This window comes from Bombina bombina, chromosome 5, assembly GCF_027579735.1.
Source record: "Bombina bombina isolate aBomBom1 chromosome 5, aBomBom1.pri, whole genome shotgun sequence".
In the NCBI taxonomy this organism is placed as follows: Eukaryota; Metazoa; Chordata; class Amphibia; order Anura; family Bombinatoridae; genus Bombina; species Bombina bombina.
In genome coordinates this window covers 524,811,199-524,829,999 of record NC_069503.1, presented here as the reverse complement: position 1 = coordinate 524,829,999, position 18,801 = coordinate 524,811,199, and positions in this window count along the sequence as shown.

Here is an 18,801-nt window from a genome sequence, read left to right as displayed (position 1 = left end):
CATCATGAAGGAGTAGCCACCGATCCGGGACCGGATCTAGTGGGGGGCAGACTCTCTCTCTTTGCTCAGGCTTGGGCAAGAGATGTTCAGGATCCCTGGGCGCTAGAAATAGTTTCTCAGGGTTATCTCCTGGAATTCAAGGAACTACCCCTAAGGGGAAGGTTCCACATGTCTCACTTATCCTCAAACCAAATAAAGAGACAGGCATTCTTACTTTGGGTAGAAGACCTGTTAAAGATGGGAGTGATACACCCAGTTCCAATAAAGGAACAAGGAATGGGATTTTATTCCAATCTGTTCGTAGTTCCCAAAAAAGAGGGAACTTTCAGACCAATTTTGGATTTGAAGATCCTAAACAAATTTCTCAGGGTACCATCGTTCAAGATGGAAACCATTCGAATGATTCTACCCACTATCCAGGAAAGTCAATTTATGACTACCGTGGATCTAAAGGATGCGTACCTACATATTCCTATCCACAAAGAACATCATCAGTTCCTAAGGTTCGCTTTTCTGGACAAGCATTACCAGTTTGTGGCCCTCCCATTCAGGTTAGCCACTGCTCCAAGGATTTTCACAAAGGTGCTAGGGTCCCTTCTAGCGGTTCTAAGACCGAGGGGCATTGCAGTAGTACCTTACTTGGACGACATTCTAATACAAGCGTCGTCCCTGTCAAAGGCAAAGGCTCATACAGACATAGTTCTAGCCTTTCTCAGATCACACGGATGGAAGGTGAACATAGAAAAAAGTTCTCTGTCTCCGTCGACAAGAGTTCCCTTCTTGGGAACAATAATAGATTCCTTAGAAATGAGGATTTTTCTGACAGAGGTCAGAAAATCAAAACTTCTAAGCTCTTGTCAAGTGCTTCATTCTGTTCCTCGTCCTTCCATAGCGCAGTGCATGGAAGTAGTAGGGTTGATGGTTGCAACAATGGACATAGTTCCTTTTGCACGAATTCATCTAAGACCATTACAACTGTGCATGCTCAAACAGTGGAATGGGGACTATACAGACTTGTCTCCAATGATTCAAGTAGATCAGAAGACAAGAGATTCACTCTGTTGGTGGCTGACCCTGGACCATCTGTCCCAGGGAATGAGCTTCCGCAGACCAGAGTGGGTCATTGTCACGACCGACGCCAGTCTAGTGGGCTGGGGTGCGGTCTGGGAATCCCTGAAAGCTCAGGGTCTATGGTCTCGGGAAGAGTCTCTTCTCCCGATAAACATTCTGGAACTCAGAGCAATATTCAATGCTCTCGGGGCTTGGCCTCAACTAGCAAAGGCCAAATTCATAAGGTTCCAATCAGACAACATGACGACCGTTGCGTATATCAATCATCAGGGGGGAACAAGGAGTTCCCTGGCAATGAAGGAAGTGACCAAGATAATTCAATGGGCGGAGGATCACTCCTGCCACCTGTCTGCGATCCACATCCCAGGTGTGGAAAACTGGGAGGCGGATTTTCTGAGTCGTCAGACATTCCATCCGGGGGAGTGGGAACTCCATCCAGAGATCTTTGCCCAAATAACTCAATTATGGGGCATTCCAGACATGGATCTGATGGCGTCTCGTCAGAACTTCAAGGTTCCTTGCTACGGGTCCAGATCCAGGGATCCCAAGGCAACTCTAGTAGATGCACTAGTAGCACCTTGGACCTTCAACCTAGCTTATGTATTTCCACCGTTTCCTCTCATTCCCAGGCTGGTAGCCAGGATCAATCAGGAGAGGGCCTCGGTAATCTTGATAGCTCCTGCGTGGCCACGCAGGACTTGGTATGCAGACCTGGTGAATATGTCATCGGCTTCACCATGGAAGCTACCTTTGAGACAGGAACTTCTTGTTCAGGGTCCATTCGAACATCCAAATCTGGTCTCCCTCCAGCTGACGGCTTGGAGATTGAACGCTTGATTCTATCGATGCGTGGGTTTTCAGATTCTGTGATAGATACTCTGGTTCAGGCCAGAAAACCTGTAACTAGAAAGATTTACCATAAAATATGGAAAAATATATCTGTTGGTGTGAATCCAAAGGATTCCCATGGGATAAGATAAAAATTCCTAAGATTCTCTACTTTCTACAAGAAGGTTTGGAGAAAGGATTATCTGCAAGTTCTCTAAAGGGACAGATCTCTGCCTTATCTGTCTTACTACACAAAAGACTGGCAGCTGTGCCAGATGTTCAAGCATTTGTTCAGGCTCTGGTTAGGATCAAGCCTGTTTACAGACCTTTGACTCCTCCCTGGAGTCTAAATCTAGTTCTTTCAGTTCTTCAAGGGGTTCCGTTTGAACCTTTACATTCCATAGATATTAAGTTACTATCTTGGAAAGTTTTGTTTTTGGTTGCAATTTCTTCTACTAGAAGAGTTTCAGAGTTATCTGCTCTGCAGTGTTCTCCGCCCTATCTGGTGTTCCATGCAGATAAGGTGGTTTTGCGTACTAAGCCTGGTTTTCTTCCGAAGGTTGTTTCTAACAAGAATATTAACCAGGAGATAGTTGTACCTTCTTTATGTCCGAATCCAGTTTCAAAGAAGGAACGTTTGTTACACAATTTGGACGTAGTCCGTGCTCTAAAATTCTATTTAGAGGCTACAAAGGATTTCAGACAAACATCTTCTTTGTTTGTTGTCTATTCTGGTAAAAGGAGAGGTCAAAAAGCGACTTCTACCTCTCTTTCCTTTTGGCTTAAAAGCATCATCCGATTGGCTTATGAGACTGCCGGACGGCAGCCTCCTGAAAGAATCACAGCTCACTCCACTAGGGCTGTGGCTTCCACATGGGCCTTCAAGAACGAGGCTTCTGTTGACCAGATATGTAAGGCAGCGACTTGGTCTTCACTGCACACTTTTGCCAAATTTTACAAATTTGATACTTTTGCTTCTTCGGGGGCTATTTTTGGGAGAAAGGTTTTGCAAGCTGTGGTGCCTTCCGTTTAGGTAACCTGATTTGCTCCCTCCCTTCATCCGTGTCCTAAAGCTTTGGTATTGGTTCCCACAAGTAAGGATGACGCCGTGGACCGGACACACCAATGTTGGAGAAAACAGAATTTATGCTTACCTGATAAATTACTTTCTCCAACGGTGTGTCTGGTCCACGGCCCGCCCTGGTTTTTTAATCAGGTCTGATGAATTATTTTCTCTAACTACAGTCACCACGGTACCATATGGTTTCTCCTATATATATTTCCTCCTGTCCGTCGGTCGAATGACTGGGGTGTGCGGAGCCTAGGAGGGACTATATGGCCAGCTTTGCTGGGACTCTTTGCCATTTCCTGTTGGGGAAGAGAATATCCCACAAGTAAGGATGACGCCGTGGACCGGACACACCGTTGGAGAAAGTAATTTATCAGGTAAGCATAAATTCTGTTTTTACCTCTGTGATTACCTTGTATCTAAGCCTCTGCAAACTGCCCCATAATCACATGACTTTTTATTTATTATCTATTGACTTGCATTTTAGCCAATTAGTGCTGTGTTGTGCTGACTCTTAAAAAACTCTACTGGCGTGAGCACAATGTTATCTATATGGGCCACATGAACTAGCAGTCTCCTTTTGTGAAATGTAGATAGAAAAGGATGTGATAAGGGGCTGTCTGTAGTGGCTTAGGAACAGGCAGAAAATTGGAGGTTTAAATGCTATAAAGTATATTAATATAACAATGTTGGTTGTGCAAAGCTGGGGAATGGGTAGTAAAGGCATTATCTATCTTTTTAAACAATACTAATTTTGGTGTTGACTGTCCCTTTAGCCAGAGGTCTGACCTCTGGGTAATTGCACTAATCACAAAGTGAAACCGTGAGCTTGCGGGAGCATTAACCAACCACTTGTAATGGCTGGTTATTTAACGTGCACCAGTGAACGGGCAAATTTGCCCCTTTTCATGTGCATGTTAAAATAGCGCTCCACTCGTAATCTAGCCCTAAGCCTTTCCCTCAAGCAATAACTTTAAAGCATGAATAAGAGTGCTATTGATTTAACTTGAGTGGTGTTAACGCTTAATAGCGCTAATATTTTTGTGCTCCACTTGTAATCTAGTTTTAATACTTTTGCATTAGGTTTTACTAGCTTGTGAAAAGCTTGATAGGTGTTAAAGGGACATAAAACCCAAATGATTCAGATAGAACATACAATTTTAAACAACTTTCCAATTTACTTCTGTTATCAAATTTTCTTTGTTTCCTGGTTATCCTTTGTTGAAAAGCAGGGATGTAAGTTAAGGAGTGTGCACATGTCTACAGCACTATATGGCAGCAGTTTTGCAACAATGTTATACATTAGCTTCAGGCATGTGCATGCTACCTACCTAGGTATCCCTTTAACAAAGAATAACATGAGAACAAAGCAAATTTGATAATAGAAGTAAATTAGAAACTTTTTTTAGAATTGTATTCTCTATCTGAATAAGAAAATACATTTTGGGGGGGTTAATGTCCCTTTAGGCATCCATCACTATTGTATAGTCTGTTAGTATTGATTGGGACAACAATTTATATAAGTTTATGTATTTATATGTGATATCTTTTACTACTAATGAGATCCTTAGGAAATGTGACATAACAGAAATTATGACCATATTATCTAGAAATAGCATTTTACATTCCCATTAAAATGTTTCTTTTTCATAACCCCATTTTTGTGATTCTAACCTACAGTACTTTTGGCTTTTTAAAGTTGCTCCAACTTGATCCATGAGGAGCTCATATAGGGTGATGAGTGATTGATGGTCCAAAAAATGCATTTATACTTTCATATACCTCAATCCCTGAATGAAGACCCTTGGACATTTTTCTAGAGACTTGGTTCAATAACAGTTATGATCCAACCTAAAAACATAATTTATGTAAGAACTTACCTGATAAATTCATTTCTTTCATATTAGCAAGAGTCCATGAGCTAGTGACGTATGGGATATACATTCCTACCAGGAGGGGCAAAGTTTCCCAAACCTTAAAAATGCCTATAAATACACCCCTCACCACACCCACAAATCAGTTTAACGAATAGCCAAGAAGTGGGGTGATAAGAAAAAAGTGCGAAAGCATAAAAAATAAGGAATTGGAATAATTGTGCTTTATACAAAAAAATCATAACCACCACAAAAAAAGGGTGGGCCTCATGGACTCTTGCTAATATGAAAGAAATGAATTTATCAGGTAAGTTCTTACATAAATTATGTTTTCTTTCATGTAATTAGCAAGAGTCCATGAGCTAGTGACGTATGGGATAATGACTACCCAAGATGTGGATCTTTCCACGCAAGAGTCACTAGAGAGGGAGGGATAAAATAAAGACAGACAATTCCTGCTGAAAATAATCCACACCCAAAATAAAGTTTAATGAAAAAATAAGCAGAAGATTCAAACTGAAACCACTGCCTGAAGTACTTTTCTACCAAAAACTGCTTCAGAAGAAGAAAACACATCAAAATGGTAGAATTTAGTAAAAGTATGCAAAGAGGACCAAGTTGCTGCTTTGCAAATCTAATCAACCGAAGCTTCATTCCTAAATGCCCAGGAAGTAGAAACTGACCTAGTAGAATGAGCTGTAATCCTTCGAGGCGGAGTTTTACCCGACTCGACATAGGCATGATGAAATAAAGATTTCAACCAAGATGCCAAAGAAATGGCAGAAGCTTTCTGGCCTTTTCTAGAACCGGAAAAGATGACAAATAGACTAGAAGTCTTTCGGAAAGACTTAGTAGCTTCAACATAATAATACAAAGCTCTAACAGCATCCAAGAATGCAAAGATTTCTCCTTAGAATTCATAGGATTAGGACATAATGAAGGAACCACAATTTCTCTACTAATGATGTTAGAATTCACAACCTTAGGTAAAAAATTCAAAAGAAGTTTGCAGCACCGCCTTATCCTGATTAAAAATCAGAAAAGGAGACTCACAAGAAAGAGCAGATAATTCAGAGACTCTTCTGGCAGAAGAGATGGCCAAAAGAAACAAAACTTTCCAAGAAAGTAATTTAATGACCAAAGAATACATGGGTTCAAAAGGAGGAGCTTGAAGAGCCCCCAGAACCAAATTCAAACTCCAAGGAGGAGAAATTGACTTAATGACAGGTTTTATACGAACCAAAGCTTGTACAAAACAATGAATATCAGGAAGATTAGCAATCTTTCTGTGAAAAAGAACAGAAAGAGCAGAGATTTGTCCATTCAAGGAACTTGCGGACAAACCGTTATCTAAACCATCCTGAAGAAACTGTAAAATTCTCGGTATTCAAAAAGAATGCCAAGAAAAATGATGAGAAAGACACTAAGAAATATAAGTCTTCCAGACTCTATAATATATCTCTCTAGATACAGATTTACGAGCCTGTCACATAGTATTAATCACAGAGTCAGAGAAACCTCTTTGACCAAGAATCAAGCGTTCAAACTCCATACCTTAAAATTTAAGGATTTGAGATCCTGATGGAAGAAAGGACCTTGCGACAGAAAGTCTGGTCTTAACGGAAGAGTCCACAGCTGGCAAGAGGCCATCCGGACAAGATCCGTATACCAAAACCTGTGAGGCCATGCTGGAGCTACCAGCAGGACAAACAACCATTCCTTTAGAATCTTGGAGAATACTTTTGGAAGAAGAACTAGAGGCGGAAAGATATAGGCAGGATGATACTTCCAAGGAAGTGATAATGCATCCACTGCCTCCGCCCGAGGATCCCGGGATCTGGACAGATACCAGGGAAGTTTCTTGTTTAGATGAGAAGTCATCAGATCTATTGCTGGGAGTTCCCACATTTGAACAATCTGAAGAAATACCTCTGGGTGAAGAGACCATTCGCCCGGATGCAACGTTTGGCGACTGAGATAATCCGCTTCCCAATTGTCTATACCTGGGATATGAACCGCAGAGATTAGACAGGAGCTGGATTCCGCCCAAACCAAAATTCGAGATACTTCTTTCATAGCCATAGGACTGTGAGTCCCTCCTTGATGATTGATATATGCCACAGTTGTGACATTGCCTATCTGAAAACAAATGAACAACTCTCTCTTCAGAAGAGGCCAAGACTGAAGAGCTCTGAAAATTGCACAGAGTTCCAAAATATTGATCGGTAATCTCACCTCCTGAGATTCCCAAACCCCTTGTGCCATCAGAGACCCCCACACAGCTCCCCAACCTGTAAGACTTGCATCTGTTGAGATTATAGTCCAGGTCGGAAGAACAAAGAAGCCCCCTGAACTAAACGATGGTGATCTGTCCACCACGTCAGAGAGTGTCGTATAATCGGTTTAAAGATATTAATTGAGATATCTTTGTGTAATCCCTGCACCATTGGTTCAGCATACAGAGCTGAAGAGGTCGCATGTGAAAACGAGCAAAGGAGATCGCATCCGATGCGGCAGTCCTAAGACCTAAAATTTCCATGCATAAGGCTACCAAAGGGAATGATTGTGACTGAAGGTTTTGACAAGCTGATATCAATGTTAAACTTCTCTTGTCTGACAAGGACAGAGTCATAGACACTGAATCTATCTGGAAACCTAAAAAGGTTACCCTTGTCTGAGGAATCAATGAACTTTTTGGTAAATTGATCCTCCAACCATGATCTTGAAGAAACAACACAAGTCGATTCGTATGAGATTCTGCGAAAATGTGAAGACTGAGCAAGTACCAAGATATCGTCCAAAATAAGGAAATACCAAAACCCTGTTATCTGATTACAGACAGAAGGGCACCGAGAACCTTTGAAAAAATTCTTGGAGCTGATGCTAGGCCAAACGGTAGAGCCACAAAACTGGTAATGCTTGTCTAAAAAGAGAATCTCAGAAACTAAAAGTGATCTGGATGAATCGGAATATGCAGATATGCATACTGTAAATCTATTGTAGACATATAATGCCCTTACTAAACAAAAGGCAGGATAGTCCTACAGTAACCATCTTGAATGTTGGTATCCTTACATAACGATTCAATATTGATAGATCCGGAACTGGTCTGAAGGAATTGACCTTCTTTGGTACAATGAAGAGATAGAATAAAACCCCAGCCCCTGTTCCAGAACTGGAACTGGCATAATTACTCCAGCCAACTCTAGATCTGAAACACATTTCAGAAATGCTGAGCCTTTGCAGGGTTTACTGGGACATGGGAAAGAAAAAAAAATCTCTTTGCAGGAGGCCTTAACTTGAAGCCAATTCTGTACCTTTCTGAAACAATGTTCTGAAACCAGAGATTGTGAACGGAATTGATCCAAATTTCTTTGAAGAAAACGTAATCTGCCCCATACCAGCTGAGTTGGAATGAGGGCCGCACCTTCATGGGTACTTAGGAGCTGGCTTTGGGTTTCTATAAGGCTTGGATATATTCCAAACTGGAAATGGTTTCCAAACTGATACCGCTCCTGAGGATGAAGGATCAGGCTTTTGTTCCTTGTTGTGAGGAAAGGAACGAAAACGATTATTAGACCTAAATTTACCTTAGATTTTTTATCCTTTGGTAAAAAAGTTCCCTTCCCTCCAGTAACAGTTGAGATAATAGAATCCAACTGAGAACCGAATAATTTATTACCCTGGAAAGAAAGGGATAGCAAAGTAGACTTAGAAGACATATCAGCATTCCAAGTTTTAAGCCATAAAGCTCTTCTAGCTAAAATAGCTAGAGACATATACCTGACATCAACTCTAATGATATCAAAAGATGGTATCACAAATAAAATTATTAGCATGTTATAGAATAATAATAATGCTATAAAATTATAATCTGTTACTTGTTGCGCTAAAGCTTCTAACCAAAAAGTTGAAGCTGCAGCAACATCCGCTAAAAATATAGCAGGAGTAGAGACAGCCCCATTAATCTTAGGGATTTTGTCCCAAAAACTCTAATCTGTCAGATGGCACAGGATATAATTGCTTAAAACGTTTTAGAAGGAGTAAATGAATTACCCAAATTATTCCATTCCCTGGAAATTACTTCAGAAATAGCATCAGGGAGAGAAAACACTTCTGGAATAACTACAGGAGATTTAAAAACCTTATTTAAACGTTTAGATTTAGTATCAAGAGGACCAGAATCCTCTATTTCTAATGCAATTAATACTTCTTTAAGTAAAGAACGAATAAATTCCATCTTGAACAAATACGAAGATTTATCAGCATCAACCTCTGAGACAGAAACCTCTGAACCAGAAGAACCATTATCAGTATCAGAATGATGATGTTCATTTAAAAATTCATCTGAAAAAAGAGAAGTTTTAAAAGACTTTTATGTATACTAGAAGGAGAAATAACAGACATAGCCTTCTTAATGGATTTAAAAATAAAATCTCTTATGTTATCAGGAACACTCTGAAAATTAGATGTTGACGGAACAGCAACAGGTAATGTAACAGTACTAAAGGAAATTTTATCTGCATTAATAAGTTTGTCATGACATGCAATACAAACAACAGCTGGAGAAACAGATACCAAAAGTTTATAGCAGATACACTTAGCTTGGTAGCTCCAGTACCGGGCAGCGATTTTCTTGAAGTATCTTCTGACTCAGTTGCAACGTGGAACATCTTGCAATATGTAATAGAAAAAACAACATATAAAGCAAAATTGATCAAATTCCTTAAATGACAGTTTCAGGAATGGGAAAAAAATGCCAGTGAACAAGCTTCTAGCAACCAGAAGCAATAAATAATGAGACTTAAATAATGTGGAGACAAAAATGACGCCCATATTTTTTAGCGCCAAATAAGACGCCCACATTATTTGGCGCCTAAATGCTTTTGGCGCCAAAAATGACGCCACATCCGGAACGCCGACACTTTTGACGCAAAAAAAGTCAAAAAATGACGCAACTTCCGGCGACACGTATGACGCCGGAAACAGAAAAAAAATTTTGCGCCAAAAAAGTCCGCGCCAAGAATGACGCAATAAAATGAAGCATTTTCAGCCCCCGCGAGCCTAACAGCCCACAGGGAAAAAGTCAAATTTTTTAAGGTAAGAAAAAATGATTGATTCAAATGCATTATCCCAAATATGAAACTGACTGTCTGAAAATAAGGAATGTTGAACATCCTGAGTCAAGGCAAATAAATGTTTGAATACATATATTTAGAACTTTATAAAAAAGTGCCTAACCATAGAGTGTCACAGAAAATAAGCTTACTTACCCCAGGACACTCATCTACATGTTGTAGAAAGCCAAACCAGTACTGAAACGAAAATCAGCAGAGGTAATGGTATATATATAAGAGTATATCGTCGATCTGAAAAGGGAGGTAAGAGATGAATCTCTACGACCGATAACAGAGAACCTATGAAATAGACCCCGTAGAAGGAGATCATTGCATTCAAATAGGCAATACTCTCCTCACATCCCTCTGACATTCACTGCACGCTTCGGGGAAAACCGGGCTCCAACCTGCTGCGGAGCGCATATCAATGTAGAATCTAGCACAAACTTACTTCACCACCTCCATAGGAGGCAAAGTTTGTAAAAACTGATTTGTGGGTGTGGTGAGGGGTGTATTTATAGGCATTTTTAAGGTTTGGGAAACTTTGCCCCTCCTGGTAGGAATGTATATCCCATACGTCACTAGCTCATGGACTCTTGCTAATTACATGAAAGAAAGCTCAGTCTCTCTCACAGATTGCACAACCCCCTTGGCATTTCTGAGAGACCCAGAACCTCTCACAAGTTTGGCTATATTCATGCACTGTTCTTCTCACTGGACAAGCCCTAATAAAGAGATAAAAATACCTTAATCCTCTCTTTCATACTAACACCTTACTGACTGCATAGACACATCAAGAGTGCTTTGTAGGGCGTAAAAGAAGCAAAGCCAGCAATACAATGCAGAGTGGCTTTCAATTACTCAAAACAGTACCGGTTGTCAGATACGGACCATCAAAAAACACTCTCTTACTTAAATCTTCTGTTCCACTTGTTACACGGTAACCCCCTCATACCTTATACCAGTGCTGGTTGGGGTATCTTCTCCTTAGAAGTGGTTAGTCCGGGATATGAGGGATACAAGACCACATAGTTACTGCGATCCCCTATCCTTCTCCTTACTGGACAATCTGTTTGTGGAATCTGTAAAGCGGAAGTGACGTCCCTCTAAGTATCTCCATAATTAATAACGAAGGTTCCTATAGTAGTTACTCAAAAAGCTGCAGGTAGGGAAAAAGTTAAAAGGGCTACTCTGTGTCCTAATGAAAGTTCCATATAAGCAAAATGATTTAAAAAAAAATTTTCTCAGAAGAAACTACACAATGTACAATATTTTAACAGGCAGTAGAGTCATATGGTTAAAACCAAATAGATAATAGATTCATTCATATATTAGGAATTATTTATTATTTAAATAAATAGGAATTATTTATTATTTATTTATGTAAAGAATTTACTTATATACACATTTCATAATACTTTATTTATATGTGTTTAGAATTTATCTATTAAATTAATTTCTTTATTCCCATAAATTTATAATATCAAATTCTGAATTATATCCCAATGGAATCAGAGTATTTAATTTGTGAATCCAATAAGTATCTGATCATCACCTCCTCTATAATATTTCATCTAAATTAATCTACATTTTTATTGTGTTCATAGATGAAATGCCTAGGCAATGCTGGACATGGGGTATTATTCTTAATGTCTCCTAGGTGTTCACGTATACGTGTTCCTGCCTCACGTGTAGTAAACCCTACATATTGACATTTACATGTTACATTCAGCTACATAGCATGAACTACAGTTTGCACAACCTTTTATATACAAAATTTCACCTGTTGAATGAGATCTAAATGTATATGTTACCACATGATATTCACAGGCTTTGCAACATCTGTTGCCGCATCTATAACTGCCATTGTGGGTTAACCAAAAACTACCAGTGGATCTTTGTGTTTTATTTTTAAGCATACTATGCTAAATAATATTACCCAGTGTGTTGTTTTTAGAATAAACATATCTACATCCTTTTCCTATTAGGTCTTTAAGAATGTCATCACCATACAAAATAGGGAGATAATCCCTTTCGGAAATGTATATTCAACTATAAAAGATTTATAGATGACCTAATATTGGTTTGGAATTCTAATGAAATAGAAGCCAGTACCTTTATGAAATTTCTTAATAACAATCAAATGGGACTTAAGTTTACCTATGAATGGCACTGAGAGAAAATGAATTTCCTTGATATAACACTGACTGGAGAGACTACTGAAAAAAGGGTAATATCAGATTTATATTGCAAACCTATTGCAGGAAATGCACTTTTGCATGCAACCAGTAGTCACCCCAGACATGTATTCAAGAGAATTAAGAAAGGACAAATGATGCGTGTCAAAAGAAACTGTTCTGAGAATAGAGATTATCAAAGAACAAGTGAAGAGTTAAAAGAATGATTGATTAACAGAGGTTATTCCAAAAAGCGTGTCCATAAAACAACAAAAGAGGTAGAAAAATATAAACGTGAAGATTTATTGAAGGTGAAATACAGAAAAAGAACAGATAATAGACCAGTCTTCATAACAAAATATTCTAATCAATACAATGAGATATGTGGAACTATAAAGAGATATCTCCCTATTTTGTATGGTGATGACATTCTTAAAGACCTAATATGAAAAGGATGTAGATATGTTTATTCTAAAAACAACACACTGGGTAATATTCATTCGCCTAGTATGCTTAAAAATAAAACACAAAGATCCACTGGTAGTTCTTGGTTAACCCACAATGGCAATTATAGATGCGGCAACAGACTTTGCAAAGCCTTTGAATATCATCTGGTAACAAATACATTTAGATCTCATTCAACAGCTGACATTTTTTATATTAAAGGTTGTGCAAACTATAGTTCATGCTATGTAGTTTATCTAGCTGAATGTAACTTATGTAAAGGTCAACATGTAGGGTTAAATACACGTGAGGCATGAAAACATATACGTGAACACCTAAGAGACGTTAAGAATAATAGCCCATGTTCAGCATTGGCCAGGCATTTCATCTATGAACACAATAAAAATGTAGATTCATTTAGATGGAATATTATAGAAGTTGCTAAAACACCCAGGAGGTGACAGATACCAGTTGCTCGGCAGGCAAGATTCCATTCATAGAAGAGATAACAAATCCATAAAGGATGAGCAAGTAATGCAGTAGAGTTCCATAAAAAACATGGAATCTCTTTAAAGGACTGTCAAGAGAAATGGTTGCCACTTAAGACACCGATATTACTTTTATTTATTTTTATTTGGGCTTAATAAAGTCCAAACATAGAGAATGGGGGTTGTAATACATCTAAAACACCAACATATCATCCATATTGACATCTGTAAGGTGATATGTTCTATTCTATTAAATATATTGTAAGTGTCTTTCCTGTTTGTAGGGGCCTTACCCCCTGCATGACATGGGATCTAGTAGTGTGAGTGTGTACTTGGCAACATTGTTGCATTGTAAAGGGTGGATCTTGTTACTCACTATTTAAGAAGTTTTCAGGCCTGTGTTCATCTACTTTGATCAAGTTTGTTCTTAAGTGGTTTTTCTGCAGCTGAGTGTCCAGAATGGAGAGTGCTAGGAGATCTGCAGCAGTGCCAAGGCATTTCAGGAGTCTTCATCATTTCTTCCTCATCGTGTGTCACCTGCAGAAAAACAGATGAGTATGCAGGAGGTGGTGGAGCCCATTCCCCACTCTCCTGCTCCTACAACCCCCTCTTCCCTTGCCTCATTGTTCTCTGCCTCTGCCCCAGTCCCACCTAGGGACAGCGATCCGGCCCCTGCTTTCCATGAGCTTGGTCCAGAGTCCTCATTTTCCTTCTCAAGCACCCCTTCATTATTCTCACAGCTGTCCTCGGCTGGGAACACAACCCCTGACACCCCCCTCACCTCTACCCAGTCTGGGCCAAGGGTATCCTGCAGCGGATGCCGCGACTCAGCACCTTCTATCGCTGGAAGGCCTGTTGGCAGAGGCCTTGTCAGCAGTGGTGTCCCTGGTGCTGGTTATTGTGGCTGGGATAGCCCCCAGGGCAGCAACAGGGGCGATCCCCCCTTCCGCATCATCCATCCCTTTGTTTCTGGTCCCCACAGAACAATTACGGAAACCCGGAAGTGCAGGCCTCAGCACCATGGTGGTCGGGCCCTTAACTTCTGGTTCGGCGGTCCTCCAGGCGCGCAACGATGATGTCACTTCCGGCAGCAGTCCAGCGCGGTAGGCAGATCACTAGGAGTAAGCAGAGGGCCTCACCTATTCCCACCAGTAAGGTGGGAATACCCATGGTGACCGGTCAGGGCAGGGGAGGGTCCAGGGGTAACATACAGCACACAGCAAAGGCAGTAAAGGGCGCCGCAGCTATTATGAGGGGTAAAGTAAGGAGACAGGCTCAGGCTTTGAATCCTCAGAAATTAGGGCTGGCAAACACGAGCATAGGATTTCAACATGGTCAGGATCAGGTGGCGCAGCTGGCAACAGGCATAATAGCTACATCCACGCCTGTACGTACCGTAGTGCCTGTGAGTGTGCTTGGGAGTCTGCACGATGTGAATGGTTTGGCTGCTGGGGGAAACAAGGGTACAGGGGGCCCACACACTGCAAACCTGGGTACTCCCATCTCTCTTTTTCTCCTCCTCAGGTACAGGCGGCTGGACCCGGCTTCATGGAGGCTTCTGCAGGACCTTCCCACGCAGCAGACACATCAAGCTGCAAGGTAGGATGGTCCTCCTGGGGTAGTGGGTAGATGGGGTGTCCAGTAGTGAGACTGTGGTCATTCCCTAGGGTTGAATTCAAAGGGGCAAAGGAGAATGTACCGTATGCTCAGGGCCTTAATGACAAAACAGAAAGCCCCTGCGGGGGTAGCTGGGCTAGCAGCTGGCCCCTCTGGGGTGTCCAATTAGGGTGCAGTGAGCCCATCCTTCAGGGGATGACACAGCCTGCGACCGGGTATGCTAGTGAGGGTAGTGCGGGTAGCACATCAGGGCCCCTAGTGCTTCTTAGATCAGTACAGGGCGCGGGTTCTGTGATCTCCCCTAAGAAGGTTGCTATGAGCGGGGACTCCTACCCCTGTTTTGTCCTCTTGCTTCACGCCCATGTAAAGCACAAGGTGGTCAATAAAATTAGGGACACTAAATATGTCAACATTTTCGAGCTTTCAGTTGAGGCCCATAGGGATAAGGAGCGCAGCGAGGACGGGACAGGGCCCAAGAATGTGAAGTGCCCCGATAATTATCTTGAATGGTTGAGAATTTTTTGGGTTCTAGAATCCTTTTACATTGAGCATCACCCAGATAGAGCGATAGACATTATAAAATACATGGACACGATAGACTATATCCATGCTAGATACGACAATGGCCTGATGCTAAGCTACGACATGGAGTTTCATTGCAAGCTGTCAGTTATCCCCATACAAATGTTTGGGGCAATGGATATGCATCTCTGGGCACGGTTGGGGCCTGTAACCCACAGGGTGTTTGGCATAAAGGGAGGAAATTCTGGAAATTCAACGACAAACAGTGCAAGAGAGGGTGCAGCTGCTCCTTTTGGCACATCTGTCTCTACTGCTGCAGGCCTCCCCCGGGTTGGACTGTAATTGAAGAAAGGATAGTTCAGGGCCTAGAGGATCAGGTAGAGGATCTGTTGCGAGCAAGGGGCCCAACCCCCATGAATCTGGCCACAATTAAGCCATGGTTGGACACCCACCCGGACAGGGAGGCTGCCTCAACAACATTTCTGGGGCTTAGGGACGGATTTATCATACCAGTTTCCTTACTAGTGTAGGGGGCGACAAGGCACTAAAATTTACGATCTGTCACTGAGCATCCTGTGATTGGTAGGGAGAAATTTGGTAGGGAGGTCACGCTGAAGCGCATTGCGGATCCATTTTCCATGTTAACAATACTAGATGTGGTGGTTTTCCCATTAGGGGTTGTACCAAAAAAGGAACCAAGTAAATTTCGGCTTATCCAACACCTGTCCTATCCCAAAGGTCAGTCTGTAAATGACTAGTTCAGTACACTATCGGCCGTTCGCTCAGGCGCACAATATGGTGAGGCAGGAGGGGTACAGGTGTTTGATTGTGAAGCTGGGTATTGAATCTGTATTTTGCTGACTTCCTGTTGGTAGGGGCCCCTCGGTTGGGTGCTTGCAACCAGTTGATGGATATAATGAGGGAGTTAATTCGCAAATTCGGGGTTCCTCTTGTTGAGGCCAAAACACAAGGCCCTTGCACTAAGCTCACCTTTTTAGACATTGAGATAGACTCTAAAGCTATACTCTGCTGTCTGCCATAGGATAAAGTCCAGCGTATGCTGGAAGCGGTTTCTATGGCTGCTGCAGCACACTGGTTACTTCTGCAGTACTTTCAATCGCTATTGGGGCTTCTGAATTTTGCTGACAGGGTGATCCCCATGGGACATGTCTTTAATCTGTGCCTAGAGGAGCCTCTGAAAGGTGGAGGTAGGAAGGATAGACAGATTAAGATTACTTCTGACATGAGGGAGGATTTTAGTATTTGGCAAAGGTTTTTGATGGACTTTAACAGTGTTCTGTTAAGGAGGGAGGGCCCGGTGTGCAGCCAGATGATACACCTGAACACAGATGCCCCTGGCGCTTTCGGTACGGTGCTTATTTAGATGGCGAGTGGAGCGCTGATCCATGGCCCGCTGGGTGGAGCAAGGTCTTATTAAGAGTCTGACCCTGTAAGAATTGTTTCCAATTGTCATGGCAGTGGGGCGAATGAGGGGTCATTCTATAATCTTCTGGTCGGACAATCTAAGTGTTGTCTTTGTGGTTATCAAATTATCTGACTCTTCTCAGATGGTGGTGAAGTACCTGCACTACCTAGTCCTCAAATGCTTGATACTGAATATTAACTTTGAGGCGCGACATGTGCCGGGGGTTAAAAATGTAGTGGCAGACTTATTATACAGGTTTCAGTGGGCGCAGTTTAGGAGGTTGGTGCCAGCAGCTGCAGTTAATGGCCTCCCATGTCCTCCTCTTATCTGGCAGATCGCAGGAGGTGAATCGAGGTCTTACCTCTAGTGCGGGCGTCATTGGCCCCAACAACATGGAAAACGTATGCACATCATTGGGAGGAGTGGTATGTTTCTGCCAAGAAAGGTCAGTTACTCCAATTAATGGTTCACAGGGATGCCTGTTAGATTGGTTGGTCCATTTGTGGAATGAAGGAGTTAGAAAAGGTGGCATGCATGGTAGGTTGGCCACGGTTTCATTCTTTAATAGGATGTAAAGGCTGCCTGATTTCTCTGGTATGTTTCTAATATGTCAAGTGGTGAAAGGTTGGGGTTGGCTAGAACCATGTTAGCTGGATGAAAGGGAACCTATTACAGCACAGCGGTTACAGGATCTTATTATTTGTTTACCTAAAATGTATTCCAGATATGTTTATTTAGTTTAGCATTTGCGTTAGCTTTCTTTGGAGCTTTGTGGATCATGTCTCTGGTGTTTTCTTCCAAGCAGGCTTGCAGGAAGGGGATGCAAGTGGCCCACGTAAGAGTCTCCGAGGAGTCTCTGCTGATTTTTGTGCCCTGATCCAAGATGGACCAGGAGGCACAAGGGACCTGGCTGACTCTTCCTGCTTAAGCAGTAAAGGGGGTTTGCCCAGTGGCTCTGGCTAGGTCATACATGGAAGTAAGACAGCTAGGTCATGATCAGTTGTTTATCCATGAGGATGGGACAAACTTGTCTAAGTACCAATTTTAGCGTGTATTATCCAAGATGGAAGTCAAGGCTCGTTTAGACCCTAAAAGGATTGCTCCACACTCATGTTTTATTGGAGCTGCTACTAGTGCTGTGGCCCAAGGCTGGCCAGTCGAGGCAAATAAATGGTTAGGGCGCTGGAAGTCACAGTGTTATAAAGTTTATATTCGCCCATAAGATGTTTACAGGCCTGTGTTCATCCTCTTTGTTCCAGTTTGTTCACAAGTGGTTTTCCCCATCCCTCCCTCCCATTTGATGTTGTTGTTTTGTTACAGGTACTGAAGAAGTGGCATCAATGTTAATGTTAGGTTAGCTATTAGTTTCTGAGGCGGGAGTCTGATTAGTTGAACTTTCTCTGGTAAGATTTCAGCTCTAATTTCCTATCCCCTAATTTGACATCAGTTTGCTGTATGGCTTTCAATGTCATTCCTTTCAAGAGCATGGGGCAGGTATCATCTGATAGCAGGAGGTCAAGGCTTCATCTGAGGGCGGAGCCCAAAAGGGGGGATGGAACGAGCTAAGGGGTGGAGCGATGTTCCTAGGTGTCGACCATGGGGTGCTCCACTCCACGGGTCTGCTGACTGTGCTCTTCTAGGGCGTTTGCTGCTCCTCGTAGGGGTGGCCTAGTAGAAGTCATGCATGACACCTACTGCCTTGTACTTTTGATGTTTGGGGTTAGCTAGTATGCTCATTATGCCGACAGTTAAGATGAAGACTTCCTGGAAGTATACAGTTACTGATTTTAGTTATTTAATAAAAGTGACCATGACCGGTCTTAACCCAACCTGGTGGAGTTTTTTGTTCGGGGGTAGTCAGTTAATTGGGTATGATTATTAGATAAGAATGTCCAGTGAGGGTTTAGTCCTTTTTTTTACTTTGACTGGGTGTTGTGCTTCAAAATTGTTATGGTTTTTTTTTTTACCCTGGATACCTTATTGAAAACTTTCTTTCTTAAGCATAGATATTTTAAACATTGTAGACATTGAACTTGACTGGTACGATTAACTTTTTGAACACATTAAGAGTTGAAAAGAACTACTGTAAAACTCACAATAATATTATATATTACTAATTTATTTTTTAATTAGTTTTAATCTTAGGTTTTTTCTTATACTTAAATGAT